This window comes from Meleagris gallopavo, chromosome 14, assembly GCF_000146605.3.
Source record: "Meleagris gallopavo isolate NT-WF06-2002-E0010 breed Aviagen turkey brand Nicholas breeding stock chromosome 14, Turkey_5.1, whole genome shotgun sequence".
Classification (NCBI taxonomy): Eukaryota; Metazoa; Chordata; class Aves; order Galliformes; family Phasianidae; genus Meleagris; species Meleagris gallopavo.
This window is the reverse complement of record NC_015024.2, coordinates 1,799,825-1,808,638: the sequence shown is the minus strand read 5'-3', so window position 1 is coordinate 1,808,638 and position 8,814 is coordinate 1,799,825. Positions and strand designations below refer to the sequence as shown.

Genomic DNA, 8,814 nt, shown 5'->3' with positions numbered 1-8,814 from the left:
CGGGCTCCGATTTCGGGCGGCCGGGAGCTGGGCAGGCTGCTCCTTGGAGGGCCCTTCCGTCGGGACGTGCTGTCATTTCGGGGTCTGGAACCCGTCGTAGCGCCGAGCAGGCTGGCAGTGAAACTTCGGAAGGTGGGCTCAGCCTCGGTCGTGTTGGGGTCCCCCACACTTTTCCAGGAAAAGCGAATGGTGAAGGTTGGGGGTGGACTTGGCACCTCACCTGCGGCCCTGGGGCAGGACAGGAAAGCACAAAGGTGGACTCTAGAAACATTCAGTTAGAATTAACCCTTCTATCAGTGCCAGATAGCGTGAGGTGAAGCCGAGCACAGCTGGGAGCGATCCCATCAGGGTCAGTTGGTTTCCTACAGCTTTGTGGAGAGCTGATGGACGGTGGGAGGGCGGTGGTGAGCAACAGCTGAAGGATGGTGGTGAGCAACAGCAGGCATTGGGCTCCTGGTGTGCGTCCAGCATTTCAGTATGCCAGTAAGTTGGCTCCGTGTGGCCTTACTCAGCTGCGAGGCACTCCCATAATTATGGCTGCAATTAAAAGCAATAGCATCTATTTACATAAGGTCCCAGGCGTTTTTAGCCATCATCTAATGAGACCATTTGTGTGGGGACAGCTATGCAGGATGAAGGCATGACGCAGGGAGTGTTTCAGGGAGGGTTTTTGTTGGGTGTTTTGCTGAGGTCATGAAAGGAAGGGTCTGCCTGGGTTGAAAGAAATAGGACATTTTGTTAGGAAAAAGTGCCAAGTTTTGCAAATGCAGCCCAGCAGAGGGGTGTTGTTGAGTTAAATGAAATGCTTTTAGCAGTTTATTTTTTGTGTCATCCGTCTAATTTTAAAAAACATCAGCTTGGTTGCTCCAGCATTTTGCTCAATTTGATTGCATCAGTGTTCCTTCTGCTCTAGTGAGAGATGTTGTCAGTCCAGCTGCTGATGAAGCACTGTGGCTGTGTCCCAAATTGCTCCCCAAAGTTACGTGGTTCCCTCAGGGCTTAAACAGTGCATGCACCATGCTGCCCACAGCCCCTTGTCTTGGCAGTGAGCTTAAACTGCAGGCTTTAAGTGCTGGAAAGTTCCATAGGGAGGGTTTCTGCTTTCTTCTGAAGGAAAAGACCTCAAGGGGTGGCTCTCACCATCTCACTCTCTATGATGGTTTTCTTTTTTCTTTTAATTGTTAATTAACTAACTACAATGGAGGCTTGTTGTCCTGGTACCCTGGTAGGTGGGCAGGTACTGGAAGATCACAAGGCAAGTGGCACAGAAAGGGACAAACTCTGAAAATGCAGCAGAGGAAGCAGCAGCCCCAGATGTGGAAGTTCCTGGAGTCTGCTCTGGTTTTCTCCAAAAGCCTTTTTTGTCCCATTTTGGTCAGTAATTGTCTGTCAGCCTTTCATTGCATCCACAGTGCGTGACTTGCCGTCTCTGAGAGCATAAGAGGTGGTGGTGGGTTGATGGTTGAACTGGATGGTCTTAGAGGTCTTTTCCAACCTTGATGATTCTATGATTCTGATTCTGTGAGTGATTAAATCCTACAAGAAAGTAAAAGAGTGAAAGGCTCTGAATGTGCTGTCTTGCTTACTCTATGGTGCCTGAAATGAAGTGGATTCCTGTTTTTATGGCATTTCTATTAGGCACTCCAAGTGGAGACATGTCACCTGCCGCTCCTCACACTGTTGTTTGCAAGGGCTGGGTGTGCTTTGTTGTGGTTTCGTAGTGCAGAGGGGTGTTTCTGGATGTTGGCATCCCTCCTGCTGCAGGTTTTGAGCCCACGTGCTGCAGGAACCCTCTCCATGTACAGCTGCAGTGGTGGGGCCTGAATGCCAGCAGTGCGTCTCCTAACTGCCGCCGGCTTTCCTCCACGTGGTGGATGGAGGGGATCCTTAGTAATGCTTTGTTAAGAAGGTGGGATGCAGAGCTGGCTGCAATGTGTGGTGCCCCTGGGCTGCCTCAGTGTGGGACTGCTGGCACTTGGTTTGCTCCTCAGTGCACGTGGCTGTGCAAATGGGAAGGTTTCCTTAAACAGCCAGAAATGCTCACTGCTGGATTGCAGCCCCAGCCTGCCAGTGGGTAGTTTATATCAAGTGATGCAAGGGACAAAATATCTGTGGGGATTTATTTAGAGTTAAAAGCTTCCATATGGCTGCACACCCCTCTTCTGACATAAGTCAGTCAAGGAGCACAACAAATTTGGGTTGTTTTAACGCATCTGAAATTGCTCCTGACGTTACTGCCGCCACAACAACATTCAGACTTCAGGCTGCCTTTTGATTCCTCTTGTGGCGGCGCATCCCTGGAGATCCCACCAGAGCTGTCAGTCAGTAGCAGCGCTGTTTGTCAGCCATGGCAGCCCTGTGACACCCACCTGCTGCCTTCAGGACGGGAACAAAGAGAGGAGCCTTGGGGGCCTTCTGTTACCAGTGTGGGGGGTTTCAGGGCCTCACCAGGCTGCCCGGTTGCTACCGCTGCTGCTCCGTGTGCTGTATGCTTTCAACTTATGTTAATATCGAACTGTCTGAGTGGGTATTTACATGTTCTGGTGCCACAGCCCCTCCCATGTGCTGTACGTGCTGCAGTGTTGCTTTCTCCCTTCTGGCATTGTTACGCTTTGCTTTCTCTGCAGAGATTTGTGCCTAGACAAAGTTCTTTTTAGGAAAATAAGGGGAATTAAGGGATTTTGCTTTTAAAAGCAAATATAGAAGGCTTCTTTGCTGCTATCATTCAGTGACTGTTTCCCCTTTGCAACAGATTTTATTTGCGATCTTTGTGTTGTTTAGCCTGCCTGTGCTTCATCAGTCAGATTATTTTGGCTGCTGTAATTTTATTATCCTTATTAAGCTTCCTCATCTCCGTAGTGATTCTGTTAGTCTCAGGAAGCTGATAAGCCCTCCAGCTGTACTTGCAAAACACACCAAGAAGGAGCAGGTGCCCTGCAGGCTCTGAAGACAGATTGGCTGGTGATAGGGATCTCGATCTGTCTGGTGCTGTTTCACCTTCCCTGCTAGGTTTTAGGCTACCTGCTCTTACTGATGGCGTTGCAGTTTGCTAAAATGGGATTAATTTGAGGTATTTTTTTGTAAGTTATGCCATCGGTCGCTTCTGAGCAGCTTTGCTCCAGCTGTTTGTGTGCTGGGGAAGCACCCTCCCTTCTCACAGAGCTTCAGAACATTTCCAGGGGCAGCCGATGTCACGTACACTGCAGGGATTTTTTTCCTCGTGTCACTGTCGGTTTTCCACACTGCCTGAGTTATTGTCAAAAGCTGTCTTCCTATCTGCTGCCTATGGGGCGTGTGTGGAACTGGGTCTGTCTGTGGGTGTGGGCAGAGGGGCAGAGGACTGCAGGCCCGGCCGCTGCCCCCTGAGCTCATTTGCTCTTGTTTCCATTGCTATGGGCTTTCATTAGCAGCATATGGTAATATATGGTGCGTGCTGTGCTCTGCTGGACCTTCACATTTCATCCCCTCGGTGTGTGTGTTCCAGCCCAGGGACAAGTCCTGTTCTCACAGCAGGACAGCATACAGCCTCAGCTCTGCACCTCACCTCACTTCAGGTGCTTTCAGGTGGGCCTCTGTCAATGCATTCATGGCACCAGCATTCTCAGAGAACCTCGTTCTTGTTCTCTGTCTCCTCCCTGCACGGTCACTGCTGCTTCTAACATCTCCTTGTTTTGGCTTTTAGGACACTTCTTCCACCCCCAGCTTCTGTTTCCTCCTCCTCCTCCCACAACATGACCTTACCTTGCTCTTTTTTCCGTGCCCTATTTCAGGCATTCACATGGCTGCAGCTTCTATTATGTGCTGATGACTCACAGATGCATTCTATACCTTTGGCAGTTTGCTTCATCCAGACCAGCATCTGTCTTTCTGCTGCTGTTTTTCTCTTTGGTTTCTCCATCAGAAGTAACTCAATATTTCAAGGCCCAAAACCCCTTATGGTGCTTCTTAAGTTCTCTTTATCTCTCGGCTTTAATACCCTGCCATCTGACGAGGAGCTTCATCCCAAAGCTTTTAGGATATTCCTTTATTTTCCTTCACATGTTTAGATCTCATACAAATGCTGCACATTCTTCATTGTCAGTATATTTCTTCATCTGCAGCTCACCATGTAATTTCTCGTTCCTAACACGTGTAATAAAGATTTTCAGCTCTTTTCTTTTCTCTTTTCTTTTCTCTTTTCTTTTCTCTTTTCTTTTCTCTTTTCTTTTCTCTTCTTTTCTCTTCTTTTCTCTTCTTTTCTCTTCTTTTCTCTGCCCTGGGAAATCCTACAGCTGAAGGCAGCCGATAGCATTTGCTTTTAAAGATAGGGTTAAGTACTTCAGTTCTTAGAAGGCAGCTGCCCTTGTTCTGCACTTCTTACATTCTGCAGCACAGATTTGGCTGTTGTAAACAGGTAGCACTCATGGCACCCTCATTGAATAAAGGATAGACATGCAAAGGATGTGCGTGCATAATAGAAGCTGAAATATTAGTGTGACAGCAGCTGTGAGAATAATTCATGAGCCATTCAGCCTGGAGCAGCCTTTGAGAGGCACGAGGAGAAACACCCTTTGGAAGCCTGGCGTTGGCTGTGTTTTCTTGTTGGAACATTTCCCCACCTCCAGGTGAGCAGTGCATGGGGGAAGTGGGTGTGCTGCGGTCCCACGCTTGGAGGAAGAGGAAAGCCTTTCATGGTGCACCGCCGGCCAGCAGTTGTGCAACGCCATACGTGCTGTTGCTGTAGTAACAGCATCGGGCACGGCCAGCACCGTGTGCAGGAACGGCTGTGGGCAGCAGAGCCGCCGTCCTGGGAGCTGTTTCCAGTTACCCTCTGGGCACGTGAGTGCAAATGGGTCATTTGTGCAAATGGATTTTAATGGCCAACAGGCTCCTCCTGTTGGAAGCAGCCGCACTGGAAGTCTCTGGTTATACAGTAAGCTACAAAGGGTTTCTTAAAACTGGGTTGCACACAGTAAACATAAATAATGGATGCCATCTTCCCTTTATCTTGCAACGAAAGTAACATGCTTATGTCCATCAAAACACTGAAATTGCTCTGAAAGGCCACGTTTTTGACAGTGGTTTGCATAAAGATAACAAGGAATGGAGTAACAGTGCAGAAAGGGATGAGCTAAAGCGATCTGCTTCTTCATCAGGGAGCTGCTGGAGAGGGTCCAGAGGAAGGCCACAAGGATGCTCAGAGGGCTGCAGCACCTCCCCTACAAAGACAGGCTGAGGGAGCTGGGCTTGTTCAGCCTGGAGAAGAGAAGGCTGCAAGACCTCATTGCAGCCTTCAGTACCTAAAGTGAGCCTACAGACAGGAGGGGAATCTTTGAAACTCTTTGAAAGGGTAGGTAACAGCAGGACAAGGGGAAATGGTTTTAAGTTGAGGGAGGGAAGATTGAGGTTGGATGTCAGGGAGAAGTTCTTTACCGTGAGTGTGGTGAGGAGCTGCCCAGAGAGGCTGTGGATCCCCGTCCATCCCTGGAGGTGTTCAAGGCCAGGCTGGATGGGGCCCTGGGCAGCCTGGGCTGCTATGAAATGTGGAGGTTGGTGGCCCTGCGTGTGGCAGGAGGTTGGAGCTTCATGATCCTTGAGGTCCCTTCCAACCCTGGCCACTCTGTGATTCTGTGATTCTACGAAAGGTGCATTTGTTTTGTTTTTTCTTAGGCTGATGATATTCACATTCCTGTAGCGAATGTCTGTGTGTTGCCTAGGATTCTCATGCGATCCCTGCACCAGTGACAAGACCTTCCTTCTGGTAACACGTCTGCCTCCAGTTATCTTAGATGGCTTGATAGGTTTGTATGTATACAGTACAATGCGTGAGACCCACAGAAAGCTATTTAAGACATTACTGATAGAGTTCTTGCAGCAAAAACCATTGTGTAGCAAGTGTTTGTTTCCTGATGGCTAGGTCATGGTGGCTTTGAAAACACATCAGCATGCTGGAATCAAGCCAGACATGAAGAAGAGTGCTGCAAGGGGTATGTCATTGTTTTGTGTGTATGATGAATACCGACTATGACATCTCAGCAGATGATAAAGAAAATATAATGAATGTAAATTAGCGTGGGAATTAGTCCTCTCTGCCACCAAGAAGCATGGCTGGGGCTCCTGATGGCTGAGCACTGCCAGACCTGCCCTGCCGTCAGCTCTGGGAGAAGAGACTGGAGCTTGTTTGCTCACCCATTTACTTTACACCACTGTCTTCTGCTTAGACTTGCGCTTGGGGATTTTTCCCTTATGTATGCTGAGGAATATTACTTTGTTTCAGCTTAAGGGATCTCTCTAGTGTACATATTTATACGACTTTGCCCTATGGGATGTAGGATGTTGCTTAAGACTATTCCCCAATTAGCACCAAAGGACTTCTTGTTCCCGCTGGTAGCTCATCCTCATTTAAGGCATGATTACATCTTTTTTCACCCTCAGTATCTTTGGTAGATTGCTCTGTAGCCAGGAGATCCAAGAATAAAACAGACTTTCGTAAAAATAACTTCTGTAGGTGTATGTTGTTGTGGGCAGATTCTTTTTTTTTTTTTTCAGTCCTGATTCTTTCAGCTTTGCTTATCTTTGATGTAGCAGGTCTGCTTCAAGAGAACTGGAACTCTTTTCCCTTCAGACAGTGATACAAAGTATGGAGTGAATGTTGTCAGTAATGCACTTATTTCTTCTCAAAAGAAATGGAGTAACTGCTAGATCCAAGACCCAGTCCTCATGATTATGGTTGGTTTTGAACCAGGTGCTGCTGGAAGGATGTGTGGAGAAGGTATGGGGAACCTGCTGAACTCGTAGTGTGGGATGCTTGACATTTTGGGGGACGTAGTGGGCTATTTCTCATTGCCTGCCGGTTTGCTGCCTGTGATATTAAGCTGAACAGGAAAATAAAAAGAACGGTGCATTTGGTTGTGGAGAAGACAGTATCTTGAGGAGATGGGAAATGTTCATTTCAAGTGTTGATGTGGGTCCTGAGAAACTGAACTGAGAAGGTGTGAATCAGTGCATGTCAGTGTGTGTCATTCTGCTAATGTGCTGTTACAGCTCTCCGGCCCGGTTGCTCACTGTGCTTGCGAGGGAATTCTTCCTGTTCTCTGTGAGAAGCTGCGTGCAAAGTTTTTTCAGCCATGAGGGATCTCTTCTGCTGGATGGCAGCTCACAAACCATTGCCTTTGTCGTCATCCGGGAGCTCGGGATCAGCCCAGGAGGAAGAGAGCCACCTTCTCGGTTCCTTTCCGAGCAGGGTGAGTTAGCTCTTGCCTTACAAAGGTGATGACATCCCTATGCAGCTCATTAAAGACATCTTTTCCACAGAAAGAAAAACCTGCTGGGCTTGATCTGTACTCCAGGAATATGGGAATTACCCAGAGGAAGGACAGTCTGTTCCCTGCAGAGATGCTGATGTCATAGGGGATGTCATCGAGTAGGCCAAGCGTCCCCTCTGCTCTGCGCTAGTTTTGGTCATTAGAGTTGCAGTGCAGCGCGGGTACAAGCTTGGATGCCGTCATTCACCCTCAAACTGCAGCTTCTCACCTCAGAATAGCACTGCACCACCTGCTTGGTCAAAAGAAAATCAGCCCTATTGCTTGTAAGAAGTGTGGGAGAGTTCTCTCCCATTCCGCCCAAAGTCCAGTTTTGAAATGTTGGAGCGTTGTTGCTTGTGAACAGAAAGGGTGAAGCATAGTTGTGTGTTTGGTCATCACCTCTTCTAATTGGCTCGCAGTGTTGCAATGGCCTTGTATATTAGATAGCTGTTGCTGGCTGTCCTCGGGTCATTTAGCTGAATTACTCAGTGATCCTCTAAATCCTCCTTCCAGCTGCATAGATTGGGCCAATGAAGGACCATCGCAAGCCTGCTGAAGGTAGATGTGACATCATTTTCTAATTAAAATAAAAAACCCATTATAACTGGCATTATCCTGTGCTTCATACAAATGCAGGGGCTGGAGCACAGCAGGCTGCCAGTTAGCTGGAGGCAGCCACCTGGTCAGCCTGGAAACAGGGAGCTGGCGCGGATACCAGATATGTGTGGGCCTGAAGACCGTCCTGGTGCGTGTCTGTCTTTCTGAAATCGTATTTGTGCTAATGATCTTTGCAGATTCTGTGTTCTCCTGTGCCTCCTTGCATTGCTTTCCAATAAGCTTGTGTTGTGCTGTGCGGGTGAGGTTGCTGAGAGCAGTTGTAAGCTGTAGAATGCAAGTGTATCCACACAGCTTCTTAGAAGGGAAGTACGGGCTGGTGTTTCTCTTCTCACCAGTGCCATATGTAGGAGATGAAGATCCCTATTTAAAGATGGGGTAATTTATATAAACTCTTACTTGTTCCTTCTGGCTAGAACAACACTTGGATGGAGTGCTTTGCTGGTTATTTAGTGTGTGGAAGTTGGATGCTGCCCGTTTCCTCAAAGCGTGGAGTGAATAACTGATACTGGGGGGAAATGTACCTCGGGACACCATGGGAAGAAAATGCTTTAGAGAAATGGAAGTGTTTGGTCAGTGGTGAAGTATCATCCAGTAGTGTTTGCTGTCTGCAAAACGATGAGAAGATTTTGTTCGGAGACTGAGTGTGTTCCTCTCCCCACTACAATATTATGTCTGGGTTGGTGGTTTTTCTTGTTTTCTTTTGTTTTTCTTTTTTTTTTAATAATTTTTTTCAGTTGGTTGAGGGGAAAAAAAACCCTCAATATTAGCAGGCAGCTTTTCTCTTTTCTCTCCTCTCACTTTCTATAACTTTCAGCGCTGCCTGGGGCGCCGAGAAGCCCGGAGCTGGTGCGTTTCACTCCAGTACTCCTGGAGGCTTTGCTACCCGCGGCGGTTTCTGTACGACGCGCACGAC

General features: G+C 47.9%; 1 long non-coding RNA gene across 3 annotated transcripts; it reads left to right on the top strand.

Moving 5' to 3' along the window:
- The first annotated feature begins 5,589 nt into the window (after nucleotides 1–5,589).
- Nucleotides 5,590–7,893, top strand: LOC116217154. 3 transcript variants are annotated; one of them, XR_004161264.1, is made up of 4 exons: nucleotides 5,590–5,780; nucleotides 5,897–6,751; nucleotides 7,024–7,223; nucleotides 7,294–7,893. It is a non-coding gene; the product is annotated as an uncharacterized LOC116217154 (long non-coding RNA). The 3 variants fall into 3 exon arrangements; XR_004161263.1 differs by having other exon boundaries at nucleotides 5,590–5,966; nucleotides 6,568–6,751; XR_004161262.1 differs by having other exon boundaries at nucleotides 5,590–6,751.
- Nucleotides 7,894–8,814: the final 921 nt, after the last annotated feature.